Source organism: Natrix helvetica (genome assembly GCF_964273705.1).
Source record: "Natrix helvetica genome assembly, chromosome: 5".
NCBI lineage: Eukaryota > Metazoa > Chordata > Lepidosauria > Squamata > Natricidae > Natrix > Natrix helvetica.
Genome location: NC_138551.1, coordinates 128,563,700 through 128,589,220, shown reverse-complemented (window position 1 = coordinate 128,589,220; position 25,521 = coordinate 128,563,700).

The window sequence follows — 25,521 nt, the reverse complement described above, 5'->3', positions numbered from 1 at the left end:
TACCGTATTTTTCAGAATATAAGACGCACCTTTTTCCCTCAAAAAAGAGGCTGAAAATCTGGGTGCGTCTTATACATCAAATACAGCATTTTTTGCATCCCGAAGCCCCATCCCCTTCATCATAATGGCCGTGCATACCCTTATGGAGGTTTCAGAGAGCTCCTGGGGGCTGGGGAGGGCAGTAATGAGCAAAAAATGGACCATATGTGCCCCCCCCCAACCCCCAGCAGCGCTCCATAAGCCTCTATCGGGCTATGCATGCAATTTTGATGACAAAAAACAGGCTTGTTTTTTCGAAAAACGGGCCATTTTTTGCTCATTTCACCCCCCCCCCACCAGGAGCACTCTGCAAGCTCCCCCAAGGCTATTCATGACATTTTTAAAAAAGGGAGGGGCGTTTTCACAAAAACGGGCTGTTTTGGGGAGGTTTGCAGAGTGTAAAAACTTTTTTTTCCCTCTTGGAAAGCTCTTTAACTGGTTGATGAGAATTACATTGATCAAGTGCTTTGCCAGCAGAAACAAAGTCTTAGGTGCTGCAGATTGTCAGCGATTTCCTTCTCCAGTACATGGATAAATACACCTGGAAACATCTACCTATCTACCTACTCTCTCTCTCCCCCTCCCTCCCTACTGTATTTCTCTCTCTTTCTCTTTTTATTTCTCTCTATCCCTACTTACCTACTGTATTTCTCTATCTCTATATCTCTCTCCATTTCTCTCTCTCTTTATCCCTTTATCTACCTCCCTACCTCCCTACCTAACTACTCTCTCTCTCTCCCTACCTACCTACTGTATTTCTCCCTCTTTCTCTCCCTCTACCTACCTACCTACTTTTTTTAAAAAAATTACCTCTTCAAAACCTTGGTGCATCTTATACTCCGGTGCATCTTGTACTCCGAAAAATGCGATATATGTTGTGGCATGACAACCTTTATAAATTAGGAGGAGACCCTGAGACCATCTAGTCCAACCCCCTCCTCTCTGCAGGAATCCCAGTTCAAGCTTCTCTGACTGATGGCTGCTCAGTCTTTGCTCTCAGATGATTCAAGAAGAGGAGACTGAACTTCTCTGCTTTACTGGCTCAGCTCTAAAACAGCTCATCCTTTTATCATATTTTTTCTCTCATTCATTTAAAATCTCCTCTCTTGTAACTGAATTCATTTTTCCACTTCTGACAGTCTGGAATAATAGTGAGCAGATCTTACACTCGTGTGTAACAGGAGTCAGTTATTGGAAGAGGGTTGTATCAAATGGTGGGATTCAAATCTTTTTACTTCTGGTTCTGTGGGCATGGCTTGGTGGTCTTGTGACTGGGTGGGTGTGGCTTGGTGGTCATGTGACTGGATGGGTGTGGCTTGGTGGTCTTGTGACTGGGTGGGTGTGGCTTGGTGGTCATGTGATTGGTTGGGTGTAGCCAACTTGACATCACTCACGTCAAGGGGTACCTTGCCTGGCCTCTCCTTGCATCAAAAAGATACAATTTCCCTGTCTATTTATTTACTTCTAATGAAGATCCAAAATACACAATTTAATCCTATGTATAAATGCCATATGTGTACATCCATATTACATAGTTTAGTGTGTGTATAGGCACACAAAAAGATACATTATCTACTATATATACTGTATGTACAAACACACATACACACACACACAAACACACACACAGCTCTTCTAAAACTATACACAATCAACCTCACTTATTGCGTTTGAAAAAACACACTCAGAGTCCACTTTCTGCCACACATTTAACTTTAACTTCTGCCCATTAGAACATTACACAGGCCTTCAGATGTTCTTCCCTAGCCTGCACATGACTGTTAGAGCCAGGTGACGTCATGGATTGAGTAAAATGTGGCAAAACTCACTTAACAATGCTCTTGCTTAGCAACCAAAATGTTGGGCTCAATTGTCATAAGTCAAGGACTGTGTCTGCCTTCCTCTGCATGGCAGCCTTGTCCTAGTAAACTCCTTCCCTTTTCTGGCAATTTTCCTCTCTCTTAGAGGCACCAAAATAATCCAGAGGATATAAAGTCTCCAGCTGGAGCAGAGGGTTGGACTGGATGACCTCCGAGATCCCTTCCAATCCTAGATTGCTGTGCTGTTTCAAAGAGTCTTCTGGAGCCTTCCTTCCTCTCTTCTTTTTTCTCTTCCTCCCTCCCTCCCTCCACGTATGTATATATAAATCCATCCACCCATCTATATCTCATTCATTTTCTTTTCCCTCCCTCTTTCTTTCTCTTTCTTTCTTTCTTTCTTTCTTTCTTTCTTTCTTTCTTTCTTTCTTTCTTTCTTTTGTTTCTTTCTTTACCTTTTCTTTCTTTTTTCTTTTCTTTCTTGTTTCTCCCTCCTCTTTCGTTCTCTCCCTTTCACCCTTTCTTTCTTTCTTTCTTTCTTTCTTCCTCTTTGTATCCCTTCCTTTCCTCCTTCCAAAGCTAGGAGATCCACCTGAAACAAAAACTCATTTCGATGAAATTGGCCATTACATACACACACACTCTCTCTCTCTCTCTCTCTCTCCCTCCCTCGCTCCCTCCCTCCCTCTTCCAACCAGCTCTGTGCCTTGCCTCATTGCTTGCTTTTAACTTAGCTTTATTGGATTTCTAGACCGCCCCTCTCTCAAAAGAGACTCGGGGCGGTGTACAGTCATATTAAAATAGTTAAACAGTAAATATACATGTTATAAGTATACAATAAATAGATTAAACATAGGACTGGAGGAGGTAGTAGAAGTTCCCTGTACAATTTAGTTAAGTTAGATTAAAATTTTTTAAAAAAATTTAAGAAAGTTAAAACATTAACCTTAAAAGCTATCCCAAATAAAATATCCGCCAGGAGGTAAGAGTAGAACTATAAGTGGGCCAGGCCGGCTAATCGGAACAGGTGAGTCTTAAGTTTTTGTTGGAAGGAGCGGAAGTCGGTAGTAGTTCTAATATCGCGGGGGAGGTCATTCCAGAGGGTTGGGCCCATCACAGAGAAGGCTCTACTCCTAGGCGCCGCCCATTGGCATTGCTTGGTGGACGGCACCTGGAGGAGTCCCTCTCTGTGTGAGCGAATTGGTCGCAGGGATGTATGTGGTAGAATGCGATCCCGCAGGTAACTAGGCCCTGTGCCATGGAGCGCTTTGAAGATGGTAATCAACACCTTGAAATGCACCCGAAAAACCACAGGCAGCCAGTGCAGCTCGCGCAGGAAAGGTGTTATGTGGGAGTACCTAGTACTCCCCATGATGGCCCTCAAGGGGAGCCCCATGTAGAGAGCATTGCAGTAGTCCAGACGAGACATCACCAGCGCATGAGTGACTGTGAGTAAGGCATCCCGGTCCAATAGGGGGCGCAATTGGCGCACCAGGCGAACCTGGTGGAATGCCCCCCTTGCCACGGCTGCCACATGGTCATCCATCGACAGCCGGGCATCTAGGAGGACGCCCAAGTTGCGCGCCCGTTCCACAGGGGGCAGTTGTTCGCCCCCTATGGCCAGTGATGGAATCAACTGGTTGAACCGAGGCTCCGGTAACCACAGCCACTCAGTCTTGGAGGGGTTAAGCTTGAGTCTGTTGTCCCCCATCCAGACCCGGACGGCTTCCAGACACCGGGACATCATTTCGACAGCCTCGTTGGGGTGGTTTGGGGTGGAAATGTACAGCTGAGTATCATCAGCGTACAGATGGTATCCAACCCCAAAACCATGGATGATCTCACCCAGCGGCTTCACATATGTGTTGAACAGAAGGGGCGAGAGGACCGACCCCTGAGGCACCCCACAAGTGAGTGACCTCAGGGTCGACCTCTGCCCCCCTGCCAACACACATTGCGTCCGGTCGGAGAGGTAGGAGCCGAACCACCGCAAAACAGTGCCCCCGACTCCCATCCCCTTCAGCCGGCGCAATAGGATACCATGGTCGATGGTATCAAAAGCCGCTGATAGATCTAATAGGACCAGGATAGAGGAACAACCCCTATCCCTGGCCCTCCAGAGATCATCGACCAATGCGACCAAGGCCGTCTCCGTGCTGTGACCGGGTTGGAAACCGGACTGGCGCGGGTCTAGGTAATCGGTTTCTTCCAGGTGTCGCGGAAACTGCTGTGCCACCACATTCTCTACAACCTTCGCTAAAAAGGGAAGGTTGAAGACAGGACGATAATTAGATAGTTCCGTCGGGTCCAGGGAAGGCCTCTTGAGTAAGGGCCTCACCACCGCCTCTTTCAAGGCGGCCAGTAGGGACCCCTCACCCAATGAGGCGTTCACTAGGCCCAGGAGCCAGCCTCGTGTCACTTCCCAGGATGCCAGTACCAGCCAGGAGGGGCACGGGTCCAATAAACATGTAGTGGGTCGCAGCCGTCCACGTAACCTGTCCAAATCCTCGGGGGCAACAGAATCAAACTCCTCCCAGAATGGTCTCTCAAGACTCGCTGTTGACGACTCCTCTGGTCCACTGAAGGGGGCCCATCCACTCCGGATCTGAGCGGTTTTATCCTGCAGATATTCTCCAAATTCCTCTGCTCTGCCCTGTAAAGGCGCTTCCCGCGACCTCTGTAATAAGAGGGAGCGGGTTACCCGAAACAGGGCAGCAGGGCGGTTATCGGCGGACGCAATAAGAGCGGCACAATGTCTATGTTTGGCCGCTCTTAATGCCACAAGGTAAGTCCGTGAATAGGCTCTTACCTGTGTTTTAACGGCAGGCCGATCGCCAAAGTCCTTTCCAAGGGTGCTCTGGGGATCCCCCCCCCAAAAAAAAACACCAGGTTGCTTCTGGAGGGGGCAGGCAGATGGGCAGCATTCCCCCTTCCCTGGGCTGGGTGGACAAAGGAGCAGGTGGCTGCTGTGGCCTCGGTCTGTCGTGAGCTCCGAGCCTGGTCTGGGGAGGTGGGGAGTGGCTCACCCAGGGAGCTACTGCAACAGCAGGGCTGGCCAGGTCCCATCCCGTGTGTTGCACCCCCCTCCCAGCTTTCGCCCATGCCTCCATGTTGTTTTTGTGTGTGCAACAGGCGGGAGATCCTAGCTGCAGTTTACTCGTGAGCAACATTGGCCAGGAGTGGCAGGGAGAAAGGCCAATGGGGTTCACGAGTAAACTGAGGTTTCTAAGTGGGATTGAGCCAGGGGTGGGTTCTGGCTACCACTACTGCCGGTTGCTCTGCGCATGCACAGAAGCCAAAAACAATATGACTGAGAGAAAACAGTTCAGGGGCGTGGCCAGCCTGGGTTGCTGCTGGTTTCAGCAACCCAGGCCACCAGGCTACTACCGTTTCAGCCAAACTGGTCCAAACAGGTAGGAACCGACCCCTGATCTGGAGGTGTTTTCCATCAGGATGACAAGGGAGAAGATTAGCCTGAGAGATTTCTTCTTGATCAACCCATGATTTCTGGGAATCAATCTGTTGTTTTGAAAGTGTTTATGAATAATCTTTTTTTTTCTCTGTTCATTTTATTTGTTATCTGCTCTAAAATGTTCCCTACAATTGACCAACTGTGTCTATTATATTTTCTCTATAGTTTGATAAATTTTTCTCAAACTTTTTCATTCACTTATGAAGATTATGGCAGTATTTGTATCCTATTTAATCATATTTGGAGATGAGACAATTGTAGAAGAAAGATTCAATGTGGGATAAGAAATAAAGTTTTCTGTTTTTCATATTCTTGGATGTTCCCATTCTAGTTTCATCCCTTTATGGAGAAGAATGAATTTTGGAATATTTCTCAATATAAACTGTACTTGGACCAAAATGGAGAGATAACAGCAGATCTGGCCATTTTGGGCTTATTGGTTCTCCCCAAGAAGGGTCCCAGGAAAGAAATTCTAGCGTATTTTGAAAGACAGAGACTTTCTATCAGACAAAATGCTCTTTCAAGGCTAAAGTTGCTCAATAAGGTGGGAAAAATTTTGGTGTCTTTTCTCTGTTTCCCAAAGCCTGAGGTCCCATTTCAAGTGGGCAAAGCTTATAGTCTCCAGGGTGGTTGGCCTTCCATGCCAGTTGGTGTCATCTAATGGAAGTTCTTCAGCAGACAGGACCTAAGTGGAGGGGCTTTGCCATGTTTTCTGGAAACCTTTCAAGATCATACTGGTCAGAAGTTTCTTTTTTTATCACAGTTTTATTGTATCTTTAAAAAAATCTAATGGAATAAAAGTTTCCTAAAATTTTTATAGTAAACTTTATTCTCAGTTTTAATATGAATATATCATCATACTTAAATCTTTTTTTCAATTCCATCCCTCTAGGCTATTAAGTAGAAAAGTACCTTATTGCAATGTTAAATTCCAAAAGGAAAAGGGAGGAACTAAATGAAGAATCTGCCAGTTGTTCTACATTCTGCATCTGTTTAGAAGTAGTCAGAGATTTCACATTTACCTCAGTGAAGACCAGAGGCTACTTGTCTCCATCCATTTCTCCCTCTATTTTCCATGGACGGAGAGTCCTAACATCTTTTCTTTGGCATTCCTTGTTTTTCTGCTCAGTCCCTGCCTCAGGCCAAATGTGTGGAAAGTTGTCGTCCTGGATTTGTCAAGAGGGCTCGAGAAGGAGAGCCAGTTTGCTGTTATGACTGCGTTCCTTGTCCGGAGGTGACCTTCTCCACGCAGGAAGGTGGGTGAGACTGGAGGAAAGGAAGTGGAACTGATTCATTACATACATGAAATAATAAAGTTTGGTTCTGAACATCACACAGGAAATTATTCGGGTCCCAATTCTTCTCTCACTTTCTTAGACGATTACACAAAAAATGATTTTTTAAAAAAAGTCTTATACTTCTTACTGCCTCTCACTAGAGGACCTAATAAATGTGTCCTAGACAATATCTCCTGGTATCACTTGTTGTCCAAATAAGGTATTTCCTGAAAGGTAAAAGGAGAGAATAGTAAGGAGATATGGGTTTTTTTCTCAGATGCAGGAAAATGCACCAAGTGTCCGAATGACAAATATCCAAATGAGGACAGAATCCAATGTATCCCCAAAGTTATAGCCTTCCTGTCTTATGAAGAACATCTGGGCATCATCCTGGTCTCTTTTGCCCTGCTCTTGTTCCTAACTACAGGCCTTGTTTTAATTATCTTCATTAAATACCGAGAAACTCCCATTGTCAAAGCCAACAACCGGGATCTCTCCTACATCCTCCTGGTCTCCCTCCTGCTTTGCTTCTTGTCTTCTACTCTCTTCATTGGTCAACCAAGGAAAGCCACCTGCCTTCTCCGACAAATGGTCTTCAGCATCATCTTCTCAATTGCCATTTCTTCTCTCTTGGCCAAAACCATCACGGTGGTGCTGGCTTTCCTGGCCACAAAACCAGGAAATCGGGTAAAGAGATGGTTGGGGAAGAGCCTGGCCAACTCCATCATCCTTTCTTCTTCTGCTGTCCCAATTATCATCTGCTCCATCTGGCTGGGAGTTTTTCCCCCCTTCCCTGACTCTGACCTCCACTCCCAGCCTGGAGAGATCATCCTGCAATGCAACGAAGGGGCTGTTGTCATGTTCTACGTCACCCTCAGCTACATGGGCTTCCTGGCTGCCATCTGCTTCACGGTGGCTTTCCTGGCCAGGAATCTGCCTGGGGCCTTCAACGAAGCCAAGCTGATCACCTTCAGCATGCTGGTCTTCTGCAGCGTCTGGGTGACTTTTGTGCCCACCTACCTGAGCACCAAAGGGAAATACATGGTGGCTGTTCAGGTCTTCTCCATCCTGGCCTCCAGTGCTGGTCTGCTGGGCTGCATCTTCATCCCCAAGTGCTACATTATCCTTCTGAGGCCAGACCTGAACACAAAGGAGCATCTCACAGCCAGAACAAATGTAAAAACATGAGAAAAAACACTGTGATATTTAAGAATGGTATAATGTCCATTTATTTGAATGAATACCTGAATAATTTCCACTTAGATAGCATGCAGGAATCAAAGAACATATCTACATGTTTCCAAATGGGAAATTGTTGAAGGATTTTAATTCTTATAACTGCCTTCCTTTTTACCTCAATAAATCTTGCTAAAGAGAACTCTGTGAAAGTCATTCAGAGGAATTTGTTGTTCACCAACTGCCAATTGCGGGTTTTGCCTTCCCGCAAAGAGTGGACTACTCATAATGAAGACAACACACAAGGTTCCTTGATGCATGAGTGGCACAGAGAGTGATCTGAAGCCCCCTTTTATTAAGAGCGTATAAGGAAATAAAAGCATTCTAATATATTATTCGTTACATATAAAATTCTTGCCTAATATGGTTTTCAGCTTTACCTGTTTAAGCGGTGTTTTCAGCTATGAGTATACCACGTGTTTCCTATGCTGCTAGCAACTTCCTCAGTTTGGAAAGTCCCTGTTAAGATCTAAGCATTGCTATTGTCTTTGCAAGCACAGCTTTCTAAATTGGGCCCTCCCAGTGGGCATCCATCTCAACCCGCATTCACTACTCAATTTATTCCAGTCCCAAATTCAAATTCAAATCAAATTTCAAATTTTTACTTTGTTAGCCGCTCCCTCTCCGCAAGGGACTCGGGGCGGCGTACAATAAAAATATACATACATACATATAGACATACAGATACATACGTATACATACATATACATACATGGAGGAGGTAGTAATCAAAACATATATCAGATTAATGATAATAATAGAAAATTAAAATTAGCCATTAAAATATCCCATGATAAAATACAATTTAAAAAGGACTGTCAGGAGGAGGATAAACTACGGTTGAGCCAGGCCAGATAATTGAAAGAGGTGGGTCTTGAGCTTTACACGGAAGGAGCGGAGATCGGAAGTAATTCTGATGTCAAGGTGGAGGTCATTCCACAGGGCTGGGCCCATCACAGAGAAGGCCCTGCTCCTGGGCGCCGCCCCCCAACACTGTTTAGCGGACGGCACCCGAAGAAGTCCCTCTCTGTGTGAGCGGATCGGTCGTAGGGATGTATGGGGCAGGATGCGATCCCGCAAATAACTGGGTCCTATGCCATGGAGCGCTTTAAAGATCGTGATCAAAACCTTGAAACGCACCCGATAGACCACAGGAAGCCAGTGCAGCTCGCGCAGGAGAGGTGTTACATGGGAGAACCTAGTCCTCCCCATAATCACCCGCGCGGCCGCATTCTGAACCAACTGTAGTCTCCGAGTGCATCTCAAGGGAAGCCCCATGTAGAGAGCATTGCAGTAGTCCAGGCGAGACGTCACTAGCGCATGGGTGACTGTGCGCAAGGCATCCCGGTCCAATAAGGGGCGCAATTGGCGCACCAGGCGGACCTGGTGGAACGCCCCCCTTGCCACGGCTGTTACATGGTCATCCATGGACAGCCGGGCATCTAGGAGGACGCCCAAATTGCGTGCCCGTTCCATGGGGGCCAGTTGCTCACCCCCAATGGCCAGAGATGGAAGCAACTGGTTGAACCGGGGTGCCGGAAGCCACAGCCACTCCGTCTTGGAGGGGTTGAGTTTAAGTCGGTTGTCATCCATCCAGACCCGTACGGCTTCCAAGCACCGGGACATCATTTCGACGGCCTCGTTGGGGTGGTTCGGGGTGGAGATGTACAGCTGAGTGTCATCAGCATACAGATGGTATCCCACCCCAAAGCCACGGATGATCTCGCCCAGCGGTTTCATGTATGTGTTGAACAGGAGTGGCGAGAGAACCGACCCCTGTGGCACCCCGCAAGTGAGGGGGCTCAGGGTCGATCTCTGCTCCCCTGCCAACAGACGTTGCATCCGGCCGGAGAGGTAGGAGCCGAACCACCGTAAAACGGTGCCCCTGACTCCCAACCCCCATAGCCGGTGCAACAGGATACCATGGTCGATGGTATCGAAAGCCGCCGAGAGATCTAATAGGACCAGGACAGAGGAACAACCCCTATCTCTGGCCCTCCAGAGATCATCAACCAACGCGACCAAGGCCGTCTCCATGCTGTGCCCGGGTCGGATGCCGGACTGGCGCGGGTCTAGATAATCATTCTCCTCCAAGTGACGTGGAAACTGTTGGGCCACTACACTCTCTACAACCTTCGCTAAAAAGGGAAGTTTGGAGACTGGACGATAATTAGCTAGCTCCGTTGGGTCCAGGGAAGACTTCTTGAGTAGGGGTCTCACAACCGCCTCTTTCAAGGCGGCCGGCAGAGACCCCTCGCCCAACGAAGTGTTCACTAAGCCCAGGAGCCAGTCGCGTGTAACCTCCCAGGTTGCCAGTACAAGCCAGGAGGGGCACGGGTCCAGTAAACATGTGGTAGGTCGCAGACGTCCACGTAACTTGTCCAAATCCTCGATGGCAACCGAGTCAAACTCCTCCCAGAATGGTCTCTCAAGACTCGCCACGGGCGTCTCCACTGGACCACTGAAAGGGACCCATCCCATCCGGATTTGAGCGACTTTGTCCTGCAGATATTTCCCAAACTCCTCTGCTCTGCCCTGTAAAGGGGCTTCCCGCGGCCTCTGAAATAAGAGGGAGGAGGTCACCCGGAACAGGGCAGCAGGGCGGTTATCTGCAGATGCAATAAGAGCGGCACAATGGTGACGTTTGGCTGCTCTTAATGCCACAAGGTACTTCCTTAAGTAGGTTCGTGCCTGTGCTCGGTCAAATTCGGAGCGGGAGGATCTCCAACAACTCTCTAGGCATCTCTTGTGGCGTTTCATCACCCTTAGCTCCTCGGTAAACCAAGGAGCCAGGGTGGTTCATTGCCGCAGGAGAGGCCGCAAAGGCGCCACCCGGTCAAGGGCCCCGGCAGTCGCACTATTCCATGCGGCTACCAGGTCCTCCACCCGGGGGCGGGTCGGGTCTACAGGAGGTGGCCCAAGCTCCGTCTGGAACTTATCTGGTTCCATCAGGCGCTTAGGGCGGAACCATCTAATGCCTTCTGGCTCCGCCTCCCCGCAACGGGGGGTAGCACCAGGGAAGTCAAGTCGGAGAAGTGAGTGATGCGACCATGACAGTGGAGTGATAGTTAAATCCCCTATTCCCAGATCACTCGTCCACTGGCCAGAGACAAAAACAAGGTCCAACGTGTGGCCCCCTTCGTGGGTAGGGCCCTGAATTAATTGGGTCAGGTCCATGGCTGTCATGGAAGCCATGAACTCCCGAACTCCCTCGGGCGCTTCTCCCATCGACGGCAGGTTGAAATCCCCCATCACTAAAAGTTTGGGGGTCTCAACCGCCACCGATGCGATCAGCTTGAGGAGTTCGGGCAGGGCCGCTGATGTATAGCAAGGAGCCAGGTATACTATCAGCAGGCCCAACTGCCTCCCTGGGCCCCATCTCACGACAAGGGACTCACACCCGGATGTCTGCGGCACAGTGAACTCTCTCGGCTCTAAGTCTTCCCGGATAATCACTGCTACCCCACCGCCCCTTCCCTGGGCCCGAGGCTGGTGAAATGCTCGATAACCTGGCGGGCACATTTCCACGAGGGGGAGACCTCCCTCGTGACCCAACCAGGTCTCAGTTATTCCTGCGAGGTCCGGCTCCCCCTCCAGAATTAGATCGCTGATGAGGGGGGCCTTGTTAACAACGGACCTCGCATTGCATAACAACAGTCTCAGGCCCTGGGTCTGTAGATCCTGACCACCTAGTATGCGGGGGTTGGTACAAGTGACCGGGTATAACCAGCACCCCCGGTCTCCCAACCGACTACGAGTTCTTAATCTGTCCTCGCACCCGCCCCTCCCCACGACCGTTGATATCAGAGAGCCCTGTAATGGAATGCTGTCTTCCGTCTCCTCCCCCACTCCGCTCCCTCCTCTTTCGGCCACACCTAATCGCCTGGCTCTACCATCACTCCTGACCTGGTCCATCCGCCCCCCCATCCCTGGAACCCCTTACAATTTTTAAAAAACAATTAATTAAAAAAACCCTCAAAGAACACTTCCTCCACCGCTCTGGGTTAATCAACCCGTCCTCGAGGTGGGCCCTTGAGAGGGCTGGAGGCCATAACTGCGAGAGGGGGGACTCTCGCAGCCGCAGTAGGTCTAGCCTCGAGTATAACATGTTAAAACAGGGCAAAAACACATCAAGTGGGAGCTGTCGATGTTAGTATGGGTTAGTGAACCTCAGTTTCCCACTAGGGGATAAATACACATCCTAGATGGAACGGATGGAATAGTCCTGGCTGAGGGGATAGGCAGATGGATATAGTCCGCATCTTGATGGAAATGATGGGCTGATGGAATAATAATAATAAGATAGGATAAGATAGCCAACTGGTAAATAGAGAGGACTGGGAGGTAATGGGCGGTAGGGGCGGGTAGCCCAGGTAAATGAGTGGTAAATGCGTGGGGGGGGGGTTGTGATAGGCATGGCAGGGGTATAAAGTCAAACCTTCTGCCTAGGTCGCTGATGTTCCTGCGGCCGCTGATGTTCCTGTGGCCTGCAGCCTCTCTGCGGCCCTCCTGCTGATCTTTCAATTCCCTCCGGCGCCTCGGGCCTCGCTCTCCTTCCCTTCCTCCTTCCGGCGCCTCGGGCCTCGCTCGTACCTCTCTCTCCTTCCCGCGGCCCTCCCGCTGGTCTGGGCTCACAGCTGATCGCTGTTCGGGCCGCTCGGTGCTCATGAGTCGCCGCCATCCTGCCATGAATCTTCCTGTCCTTTCAGTCCAGACCAACTCCGTCATCCAGCCCCCCTCCGTTCAGGGCCTTCACCGCCTCGCCGCTCCATACCGCTCCGTTCAAAAAATGCCAGTCACCACGCCAGCCAGCCAGCGCACTATCCACCTTCTTCCCGGCTGCCAGACCGACGTAACGGGCCAGCCTGGGTCCCGGGCGAAAGCCAGTGCGGTCAGCAACAAAAATCCCGACCCTCAAGCTGGAAATGAGGGTCGGCAGCATCCCTGCCCGTCAGAAAGCCCATCGCAATAAGCGGAGCTCAGAGGCATATATGTGTTCCAATCAGGGAGAGGGGGCGGTTTATAAACCGAATAAATGAATGAATGAATGAATGAAATGAAAACTGATCTGCACATATACCATGGCAACCTCTTTCCCACATCTCCTCTGTTTTTGTTTAGAAGCGATCCTCTTGTTCAGAGTCACTGCCTGAAGTACAAGGATGCTTGAAGGAGGAGATGCTGCCAGAGGCTTGGTAAAGCCAATTGGTGCTGACAAGCGCAGCTTGCGTTCCTCCTACCCCCCCGAACAGATGGGGCGGTTTCTGTGGGCCAGTCAGAAGGCCACTCAGCAGAACGTATGACCGAAACATCTGCTCCGGTATCTAAAAGACCACAGAAAGAGCGGCCACTGAGAGAAAATGTCGCCGTTGGTCGGGCAGGCTGTACACTTTGCTCTAAAGCCAGAGTGTCTGCAGCTGTTTCCAACAAAATCATAGTCGCAACCACTTCCCCTTTTTTTATTGTAACAGGATAATTCACCATTATAGATAAAGCCAGATCAGAAAAGGAGTCAGAAGAGCGCAGAAAAGGGGCTGCTATGACCCCTTGAGAGGTAAGGTCCAAGTTGGGGAAAATGAGCACAGATAACGCCGGAGGGAGATTAAGTTTCAGTCGGGGGGAGATAAAGAGAGGGTATACGTGGGCAGGAAGAGAATAAGTCACTGTTTCATCAGCAACCATTTCAAAAGAGTGAGAAAGAACCTGATCATCAAGAGTTTCAACCTTTGAGGCGGGGCTGGCTGAGTGCCCCACATCTAGTTTCCCGATTGTAATTCTTGGGGGGAGGATGGGCATTGATTTGCCCAATGGAATCCCCTTTTGCATTTGGGACAGACAGTTTTTGGTTTTGAGCTTCTTTGGAAATTGTTCTTGTTTGCACCGCCCCCAAGGGCGTGGCACTGAGCCTTGAAATGACCAGGTTTCCCACAATTAAAGCAATTTCCGGTAGGGCGGGAAGAAGCAGATGAAGAAGAAGCAGAGGAAGAAGAAGCAGGAAACGCGCCATTTTGTTGCAACGCAGCAGCAAGAGCCCCCATCTTGTGGTCAGTTGTACCCACGATGCGACAAGCCTGAAGGAAATCAGCTAAAGTTACCCCGGGACGATTTGCTATAGGTTGAAGAACCTTTTGACAATCCTTATTAGCATTTTCATAAGCCAATTTCAGAGAAAGTTCATTTCGAGCATCCTCATTGTCAATTTGTCTTTCTAGTGCCAATTGGAGACGGCTTAAAAATTCTGAATAATTTTCATTTGGCTGTTGAATTATTTTTGAAAAGGTTTGAGTGGGCTTAGAGGTGGAGTCATCCACTTTTTTGATCGCATTCAATGCACATTGCTTAATGAGAGGGAAAGCTGCTTTGTCTTGGTTTTGTTGTTGGGCTATTGTTGTAAGAGTCCCTGTACCAAAAAGATGGTCTCTGGTGATATTATTTGGCAATCCAGCTTGGGTTGCTATTTCTGCTTGTTTCTGATATTCTGACCACCACACAACATACTGAGCTGGGGTTAAAAGCATGTTAAAAAGCAACTGCCAGTCTGCCAAAAGCATTTCTGTAGTAGCATTGGTCAAAGATCCTAGCATTCCTTGTGTATAGCGTGATTGCAAGCCATAGGTAAGAACAGCATTTTTCAAATCCTTAATAGACTTAAAACACAATGGGTTTTAAATGGGGACAGCTGCTGCTCCAGCAGCAGCTCCCGCTGGCACAATAAAATTCACTGGATAAGCTGCACAAGCTTCCAGCTCTTCCCCCTCCAATTCTCCCCTATTTCTAGCCTCCACCATTGCACGGATCAGATAACCACCCACCGGACAGGGAGGGGGGGCTTGAGGCTCCAAGGGAGCTTCCAAGGGGTTTTGTGGCTCCTGAGGGGCCGATGTGGCTCCTTTTTTGGTGATTATAACCACAGGAGAGACAGCCATTGCAGAATCATACGGGGGAGGTGTAGCTTCTGCAGGCGTCTGATTGTTAAATTTATGATGAATCATTAGACATTCCATGACTACGCGCCACGCAGTCAGAATTTGAACTGGGGCCCTGGGAGCCTCATGAAAATACTCCCCCAATTTTGTCCAAGTTGAAATTTTCAGACTTCCTTTATCAGGATAAGACGGGCATTGCTGCTAGATGTAGGACAGAAGGCCAATTAACTCCTTTTTTTTCAAATGAGGGAGAGATTTCCCTCCATTTGAGGCAATTTTATTGGAGGATTCGGTTAATTCTTTCAATTCTTGCAAATGTCCAACTTGCCCTTGAGAGAATTTCCCGCCCATACTTATGGGTAACCGGTCGTGTTTCAGACAGGTCGAAAGGCCAGCCTCTTCCAGGCGAGTAGGTACAGACGGTCCGAGACTGATTCTGATGAATCACGTCGGGGTCACCAGTTGCGGGTTTGCCCCCCCGCAATTAATGGGCTGCTCATAATGAAGACAACACAAAGGTTTCTTGATACACGAGTGCTCCAGAACGTTATCTGGACCCCCCTTTTATTAAGAGCGTATAAGGAAATAAAAGTATCCTAATTTATTATTGGTTACATAAGGTTACAATAAAGCATTCTTACCTTATATGGTTATTTTTAGCTATACCTGCTTAAGCGCTTTTACCACGTGTTTCCTATGCAGCTAGTAACTTCCTCAGTTTGAAAGTTCCTGTTAAGATCTAAGCATTGCTATTGTCTTTGCAAGCACAGCTTTCTAAATTGGGCACTCCCAGTGGGCATCCATCTCAACCCGCATTTACTACTCAATTTATTCCAGTCCCAAATTCCATATATGTGTTCCAATCAGGAAAACTGATCTGCACATATACCATGGTGACCTTGTTCCCACAGCAGTTGAAAGAGTTTTTTACAATTGTCAATGATTTTTGGACAAGTGAGAAATCGAGATTGAATGTTGATACTCTAGCTGCAGCACTTGCCGTAAAATTCAATATGAAGGATATTTCTTGTTCAGATATTTCCAATATATTCTTAGAAGATGATACATTGACAAAAAATATTAATTCAATGGAAAAGTACTCATTTAAATAATAATTAATAGGCATGTAAGCATAATTACAATATAAAATGTTGCAAATGTTTTTATTATGCATATATCATATTTTAGTGTATTATTGTTGCAATGAATGAAATATTTCTTTTATTTACGATATATTTTTTTCAATTTATTTCTCCTCCTTTTCATTGTAAAAAAGTTGGTCACCTTATTTAAAAACAAACAAAAACATGCATATTGTCCCCCCTAGTTAAATACAATACAGCTATAATAGTTTCTCCCCCTTGCAAAACAGGCCCACCATTATAAATTGCACATCTATTTGCAACTACTTGACTTGTCATCTATCTGCTGTATATAAAAAACATAGTTAACAGGCAATCCATCAATAAAGTTAAATTTCAAAACTTCAAACTTCTGTGTTATCTGCTGTTGTATTTAGCTCACAGAATATTTATAGGGGCTTCTTATCTACTACAGACCACCACAATCATTACCTCTGATCCATCCGGAATCTGTCCAGGGTTAAACATTTTTGGTTGATTCTTAATAATAATACATTTCCTTAAAATTTTAATTAGGATCTTTCCCAACAACTGCTTTCCATCACCCAAAGTCATAGGACCTCCTGTAAATGGAAAAACAACGGCTCTTAAGACTTGTTTTCCAGTTAAATATGACAAGTTTATTCCCCAATCTCCCTCAATCTTCTTGAAAGAATCCATTTCATCAGTCCTCCGTTCTATCCACTTTGAGTCTTCAGGGTCCATGGCCTCTCCAGCCATCTCCAAGCAGCCTGCCTTCAAACCAGACTCCTCCTTCAGGGATGCCAGCAGCAAATTAAGTTCCAGTCCATCCATCCAATCCATCCGATTCAACAATTGTTGATTGCTTCTGATTATTGCCTTTAAGTTGATATAAAACCATTGTTATTTTATCAAACTTTTTAAATGAAATTTAGACAGTTTTTATCCATTTAGTTATCATACAACCTCAGGTTTCCACAAAATTCACAAAATTCTTTGTGAGTCCTTTATTGAAATCCAGGTCTATCACCAGAGTTCCTATAATCCATTTAGAAAATGTAATGATATGTGAGAATGACTTTTGGGATGAGGGGAAGAGAGGCTGCCTAGGGAAGGATCAGATAAGAGGGGAGAATCCTGCAGCTGCATAATGGGAGAGAAAGAAATTCAGAAAGGATCCTCCCTAACTTTTCAGGCTGAGAAAAGTGTTGGTGGGAGATTTGTTCTTTCAGATTTTAAATTTTTTGTTAAAGTCACATTACAATGAAGCAGAATTATCACATCTGGAGGTGTTTTCCATCAGGATGACCAGGGAGAAGATTAGCCTGAAAGATTTCTTCTTGATCAACCCATGCTTTCAGGGAATCAATCTTTTGTTTTCAAAGAGTTTATGGATCATCTTTTTTTTCTCTGTTCATTTTATTGAATGTTCCCTATAATTGACCAACTGTGTGGATTATATTTTCTTTATATTTTATCAGTATGTGATTGACAAATTTTTCTCAAACTTTTTCATTCACTTATGAAGATTATGGCAGTATTTGTATCCTATTTAACCATATTTGGAGATTGGACAATTGTAGAAGAAAGATTCAATGTGGGATAAGAAACAAAGTTTTCTGTTTTTCAAATTCCTGGATGTTCCCATTCTAGTTTCATCCCTTTCTGGAGAAGAATGAATTTTGGAATATTTCTGATATAAAACTGTACTTGGACCAAAATGGAGAGATAAAAGCAGATCTGGGCATTTCGGGCTTCTTGTTTCTCCTCAAGAAGGAAGCCGAGGAAGTGATTCTGGCGTTTTTTATAAGACAGAGACTTTCTATCGAACAAGATGCTCTTTCACAGCTAAAGTTGCTCAATAAGGTGAGATAAATTTTGGTGTCTTTTCTCTGTTTCCCAAAGCCTGAGGTCCCATTTCAAATGGGCAAAGCCTATAGTCTCCAGGATGGTTGGCCTTCCATGCCAGTTGGTGTCATCTAATGGAAGTTCTTCAACAGATGGCACCTAAGTGGAGGGGCTTTGCCATGTTTTATAGAAAACTTTCAAGATCTTACTGGTCAGAGGTTTCTTTCTTCATCAGTTTTATTCTATATTTAAAAGTCTAAAGGAATAAAAGTTTCCTAAATCTTTTACATATATCATCATACTTAATTTTTTTTCAATTCAATCCATTAATAAAGTTTAAAGTAGAAAAGTACTTTATTGTAATATTAAATACCAAAATTAAAAGGGAGGAAGTAAATGAAGAATCAGCCAGTTGTTATCCCTCCTGCATCTGTTTAGAAGTAGTCAGAGATTTCATATTTACCTCAGTGAAGACCAGAGGCTACTTGTCTCCATCCATTTCTCCTTCCATTTTCCATGGACGGAGAGTCCTAACACATTTTCTTTGGCATTCCTTGTTTTTCGGCTCAGTCCCTGCCTCAGTCCAAATGTGTGGAAAGTTGTCGTCCTGGATTTGTCAAGAGGGCTCGAGAAGGAGAGCCAGTTTGCTGCTATGACTGCGTTCCTTGTCCGGAGGGGACCTTCTCCACTCAGGAAGGTGGGTCACATTGAGGAAAATGGAAGGCTTTGTGGAACTGGATCCATCCAGAACATTTTCATGAAAGTGCAAGTTAAAAGACAGATTGAAGTTCACCAGTTTTTATTTTTTATTTTTAACCTGCACAATTTATTATTTAAAAAGAAGTAAATCAAGAAAACTTTGAAGGTGGGGCTTGGAAGAGTTGGGAGGAGGAGGTGGAAGACTGAGCAAGCTTTACTACTATTTAAGGAAATATCTCTTCTGCTTTTTAGTTTGGACTTCTGCTGCTAAATTCACTTTTCTAGGAACACCTGAGTTCTTTGAAACTTGATGAATTGTTTTAGGTCCACCTTCTGAAAGACCTTGCAATTCACGGTATATTGAATCCTCCCCTTGAGGATCACTGAAAAGATGTCACTGGTCCATAATGTGGTGCTGTGGATAGTTATGGGGGCAAATCATTGCAGAAATATTCTGCCAGTCACGTAGATCAATAAATCAGAGTAGAGCTGAAAGGGACCTGGAGATCTTCTACCCCATATCCTTCTTATGCTCTTTTTAATGAAATCATTAAGAAATACTTCTTGGAAAATGTCCATGGTATCAGTTGATATCCAAAGAAGGTATTTCCTGTAAGATAAAAGGACAGAATGTTAAATAAAATTGCTTTTTGGTTTCTCAGATGTGGAAAAATGCATCAAGTCTCCAAATGATAAATATCCAAATGAGGACAGAGTCCAATGTATCCCCAAAGTTATAACCTTCCTGTCTTATGAAGAACATTTGGGCATCATCCTGGTCTCTTTTGCCCTACTCTTCTTCCTAACCACAGGCCTTGTTTTAATTATCTTCATTAAATATGGAAAAACTCCCGTTGTCAAAGCCAACAATCGGGACCTCTCCTACATCCTCCTGGTCTCCCTCCTGCTTTGCTTCTTGTCTCCTTCTCTCTTCATTGGTCAACCAAGGAAAGCCACCTGCCTTCTCCGACAAATGGCTTTCAGCATCATTTTCTCAATTGCTGTTTCTTCTCTCTTGGCCAAAACCATCACGGTGGTGCTGGCTTTCCTGGCCACAAAACCAGGAAACCGAGTGAAGAGATGGTTGGGGAAGAGCTTGGCCAACTCCATCATCCTTTCTTCTTCTGCTGTCCAAATTATCATCTGCTCCATCTGGCTGGGAGTTTCTCCCCCCTTCCCTGACTCTGACCTCCACTCCCAGCCTGGAAAGATCATCCTGCAATGCAACGAAGGAGCCGTTGTCATGTTCTACGTCACCCTCAGCTACATGGGCTTCCTGGCTGCCATCTGCTTCACGGTGGCTTTCCTAGCCAGGAATCTGCCTGGGGCCTTCAACGAAGCCAAGCTGATCACCTTCAGCATGCTGGTCTTCTGCAGTGTCTGGGTGACTTTTGTGCCCACCTACCTGAGCACCAAAGGGAAATACATGGTGGCTGTTCAGGTCTTCTCCATCCTGGCCTCCAGTGCTGGTCTGCTGGGCTGCTACATTATCCTTCTGAGGCCAGAGCTGAATACAAAGGAGCAGCTTACAGCCAGAATAAATACAAAAGCATGAGATATAATACCATTATGATATTGGAACAATTGTTAAAGTTTATCTTATTTGAAAGGAGATATTCTTTCCATTTAGATAGTATGCAGGAGTCAAAGAAAATAATATTTATATGTTTCAAAATAGGAAATTATTGAATTGTTCTAGCTCCCTTCCCTTTCAACTTAATAAACCTTGCTGAAAGTCATTCAGAGGAATTTGCTGTTCAGCAACAGCTACTGAATTTGACACCTTTAAAAATAATTCAGGCACTTGTTCCTACAGGTAAAAGTTTGTGTGTGTGTGTGTGTGTGTGTGTGTGTGTGAGAGAGAGAGAGAGAGAGAGAGAGAGAGAGAGAGAGAGAGAGAGAGAGAGAGAAGGAAAAGAGTTTGAGGAGGAAGCTGTGGGAACCAAGAACCAGCATGGTTGCCTGATCCCCTCCCTGAGAATGTCACAATGATGTGAAATGCCATGTTTGACTGGCTGTCAGCTGGGGAGGGAAATCGAATATATAATTCATTCTTGATTTCCTGATAAAACCTTTGCAGAAAGTGTTCAGCAGAACAGCTGCCTGAGATTTCAGTTTGGGATTGTTTTTATTTTGGTATGAACTTCACATCAAAATAATAAAAACAAAATAAATAAAAAATGTGTAAAATTTCCACTGTATTTTTTTTATTTCATCAACCAGATATTTAAAATAGCGGTTTTCATATCCTTTAATTTCCCACTCTACAATTTCTACCTAAAGCGTTTTCTCTGGTCCTCTTCCAAGCTTGTCTTGTTTGTGAAGGGCTGGAGAAGATGTCCAGAGAAAGGGGACCTTGAGACTCTCCCCAGAAGGAGGTTGGAGGGATCCTGTCTAAAGGCAGCCGCATCATTGACCAGGTCACAAACCTTCAATGCTGCATAATATCCATCCAGGTCCAAGAAGGGGCTGAATTAGGGGGTGGGGGACTTTGAGGTTTCTAGGATGAGGCACCCATGGAAGCTCTTCTGCTCCCCATCACACAGATTGCTGATTAGTTGGTAATCAATGTTTAGGTCTATGAATGGCTCCTAATTGGGAATAGGATCCCTTTGCAATTTCATTTTAAGAGGTAAGAAAAGATCTGATGGACCAGAAGAAGGTCAGTCTAAGAATCACAGGGACCACACAGAGGCCTCTGGTTCTCCCACAAGCAGAAGAAGGCAGAGACTTCTGGCTTTGCTCAACATGGAACAGACATTTTTGCACAATTTCACTTTCTTCCATCACACACCACAATAGTGGACACTCGGACATCTCACACTCTAGGAATCCCCAATTCTGGTATCCCAAATTAATCTGAGAAAATATTTCCAACTTTCACAGCCCCATTCAATAAGAACTAAGGTGGGACTGGAACTCAGTAGTCTCCTGGTGATTGGCCCAAAGTACCCCAGGAAGTTTTATGCTTAAGGGAGGATTAGAATTTGAGTCCCCTGGTGATTGGCTCCAAGTCGCCCCTTTGGCTTTTATTTGAAGGTAAATAAATGTAAAAACATGAGATATAACACCATTATGATATTGGAAGAATTGTTAATGTTTCTTTTATTTGAAAGGAGATATTCTTTCCACTTAGATAGTAGGCAAGAGCCAAAGAAAAGCAAATCTACTTGTTTCAGAATGGGAAATGATTGAATGGCTGTACTTCTTGTATCTCCCTATTCAACCCAATAAATCTTGCTAAAGAGAACTCTGTGAAAGTCATTCAGAGGAATGTAATATTCAGCAACTACCAATGAACCAGGCACCTTATGAAAAAGAATTGAGGCACTTGTTCCTACTGGCAGAAACTAAAAGTTGGTGTATGTGTGAGAGAGAGTAAGATCCTAAGGTAAGATGAGAGCTGTAGGAGCCCTGCTCTAACCGTGTTGTTGGATCATCTCCATGAGAAGCCTTGGAATGGCAGAATGACCTGGAATGCAGGGATTGACCTGCTCTCCATCACTATTATGTCCTCCTTTCTTGATTTTCTGATAAAACTCCTTTCACAGAAAGCATCGACCGGAACAGCTGTCTGAGGTTTCACTTTGGGTTTGCTATTATTTAAGCATCTACCTTTTAGAAATCCCCACTCTATTTTTTCCTTCCTCATCCAGAGAATGAAAATAGCAACAACTAACACTATTCCTGCCCTTTAATTTCCCACTCTATAATTTGTCCATAAAGCCTTTCCCTGCGTTCAATGCCGCCTATTCATCCAGGTCAAGAAGGGGAGGGGGAGTAACGGGGATTGGGGGGGGAGGCACATCCAGGTTTCTAGCAAGAGGCACCCATGGAAAGTCTTCTGCTTTCCAACCACAGAGATTGTGGGTGGATGAGGAGTCAGCCTGAGGTTTCAGAATGGCTTCTGATTGCCACTCGGGTCACTTTGCAAATTCCATTTTAAGCAGGTAGAAAAGGTTTGATGGATCAGACTGAGGTCAGTCTAAAATCCACACTGACCCCCCCAGATGCCTCTGGTCTGCCCACAAGCAGGGGGGAGGGACGTATCACTTGGCCCAACATAGAACCAGGCAGGGGTGGGATTCAGACAATTCCCACGGGTTCCCTAAAATGGGTTGTTAATTGTATGAGCTGTTCAGCCAACCAGCTGAATTTTCTTGGCCTGCCCCCCAACCCCCTCCCGAGGGTGTATCCTCCCCCCCCCCGCACGAGAAAATGACCTGTCTCAAGATCCCATGGACCTCTTTGGCTCAGGCAGTCCAGTTTCCCGGTGGCTCTCTCTCTACGCAAAGCGAAGGAATCGCAGAAGCTCTGCAGAGCCCAGAATGGGGCTTCCTCGAACTTTGGGATTGGGCGGGTCCAGAAAGGAGGAGGACTAATGGGAATTCTCCCTTCTGCAGTTAATCTGTCTCCAGGCAGAGTCTCCCTCTACTTCACCCAGTGCAGGAGAGCCTTCCAAGCAGAGAAGAAGCCCCAGTAGGTTCTTCAGGCCAAGATTCCCCCTCCCACTTTCCCTGCCTCTCTCTCTCCGCAGAACTGGCTTTCCTCCTTCAGCTGAAGCCCCAAAGGACTCTGCCCGGAGACCGATGACGCTCAAGAAGGGAGAATTATCATTGGTGATGACGCTAGTTCTGGCCCGGCCCTCCCACCTCCTAAATCCGAGACAAACGCTCTACTCCCCTTCCAGATTCCTCCTCTGGGGCTGGAAGCATCAGGCCGGGGAGATACACGCACACGCTGCTGAGCCCAGAACGGGCCTTCAGACGACGCAATGCCTGAGAAACCCGGGGTGTGCAGAGAAATGCAGGCTACAACCAGCAAATCCCGTTTTCCCAGGATCCGGTGAAGCGCCAGCAGACCAATACGAATTCTCCCTTCTGTACCATCATCAGTCTCCGGGCACAATTGGGGTTGAGGGGGGAAAATTAGATGGGGCTGCTTCGTCGATGTTCTGAGCAGGATAGACCCGTGTTTGAAGGAAGAAAATCGCGTTTTTCTTCCGTGAAGTGAAGCAGCGGCTTTCCCGAGAGAGCCCAGCGGAGGATTCCCCCGGGAAGGGGTGGGTGGGTGGAAGCTGGGGAGAGGATCCAGCAGGATTAGATCCCTGAGGATCCTCTCTGCCTCTTCCTGGTTTACCTGAGGGATTTCCGTAGCTTGCTTTTGGATTGGGGGGTTTCTGTGACCCCCAAGTCTTCCATGGCTATGGGGTCCGCCTCCCCTCTTCTCATCCAGCACAGCACCTCTTCCTATGACAGAAACCTTCATCTCTGAACTGAAACATGTGAATCGGCGGTTCTGAATTGCGGAAAGGAAGATTTGATCTCAGACTTTGGAGGTGAGAGGGGCCAGAACCAGCGGCAGCACCAATGGGAATTCTCCCTCCTTGAGTGTCATCGGTCTCCGGGAAGAGTCCTTTGTGACTTCACCTGAAGGAGGAGGATTCGTGGCAGAGAGAGAAGGGGAGAAATTGGAAAGGGGGATCCGTTCAGTATTGAGGGGGGCTACAGCTCAAGGGAGGTTCATGACAGCCCTAGACGGGACCCTCCCCTTTCTTTGCTCTCTTCACGCGTCTCAGCCAGGGATTCCTGCTTCCCCCCTTCTTATTTCCCCCCATTGACATCCACAACAGCAATTCTTGAACCCAAAATCCATTTGGACTTTCACAGGGTCTCCAAACATCGCATACACCTGGGTGCAGAAGCTAGCCATCCAGGGGTGGGATGGCCTGCATGAGCGGTGGAGTCGCCCAATGAGCTGCTGGCCTGGTCAAAAATCTCCCCTTTTCACAGTCTGTCTGGAAATCAACCCACCTCAAACACGTGAAGAGCTGGCATTGTCCCAGAAATGCCGGGAACTGCTCCAAAGTTCTTTCAAAGGTATCAGGCAGCGATGCTGGGCATTTCCTTCGAGGGTCTGCTGAAGCAGCTGCTGCATTTGGGCAGCTGGCTTTGATCCCCGCACCCTCCCCAGGCACCCCTCGCCACCCCCGCTCCTTCACGCCCCGGTCGGGCAAGGCCACCACGGCAGGCGGTCTGCCTGAGCCCCTGCCCTCCGCCTTGGCTTGCGGATGCCCTTCTGGGGTCGGTGGGAGCGCAGCGGGCGAGAGAGGAGCCAGAGCGCCTGGAGGGGCTTCCTGCCAGCCGGGCTGCAGGGAGGCGCAGCTGCCTGGAGCATCCCCTGGGCTAAGCAGGGATGCGGAGGGTCTCCTCTGGACGGGCGACCAGGGCGAGCGCTGCGGAAAAGCCAGCCAGCAGGGAAGCCTGTTTCCCCCAAAGAAAAGCCTCCCCTTCGCTTCCCCACCAACCCTTCTCAAAATGCCGGCTCCTCCTTTCCCTTCGCTCTGCCCCGCAGTTCCCAAACTCCCCCCTATTAGAGAGCTCCTCCACCCCCTGCTAGTCTAGCCTCGCTGCCTCGCCCTTCCCACAGGGGGCGCTCTTCCTTCCCATTGGCCCCACTGAGACTCCCTCTGCCGCCCCCCCGCAGCCGAAGGACTCCGCAGCCCCGGAGAGGCTCCGGTTCCCCCCTCGCTCTTTGGACTCCAACCCCGCCGTTTGCGGACTCAGCCAGCGGAGCTGAAGGGCGAGAAGGAAGCTGGGAAGGCGCAGAGCTGCCCTTGGTGGTGGCCTTTCAGCTCCCCCGTCACAGGAGGCTCTTCCTTCCTCCCGTCCCTCTTCTCCGCCTGGCTCTCCCTCGGGATCCCCCTCTCTTCCACTCTGCCGCGGAGCTCCATCTAGCCGGGGATGATGGATCTGGCCGGAGAGGATGGAAGCTCCCGGGGATTTTGCCTTGGTTGTTGCGTTAGATTACCTGGCTGGGTTTAAGCGGCTTAACTGGAGAAGCCTCAGCCTGACCGACTCAAAACTTCAGAGCTCAAAACAATGAGAAGCTTCTGGGCAGGTATTGATTCTCCCCCCCCCCCCCATCTTTCCTCCCATGCTCTTTTCCTCCCCGTCAGCTGCCACCAAGTACCTGGAGCCTCTTTGGGACGGCCTCTTATTAAGCAGCCCTTACGCAGCAGAGCAAAACCCACCCAGCGAGGCTACCTCAACAAAATCCCCGGGAGCCTCAATCAGCCCCGGGAAGAGCGAGGACGCAGCCGCA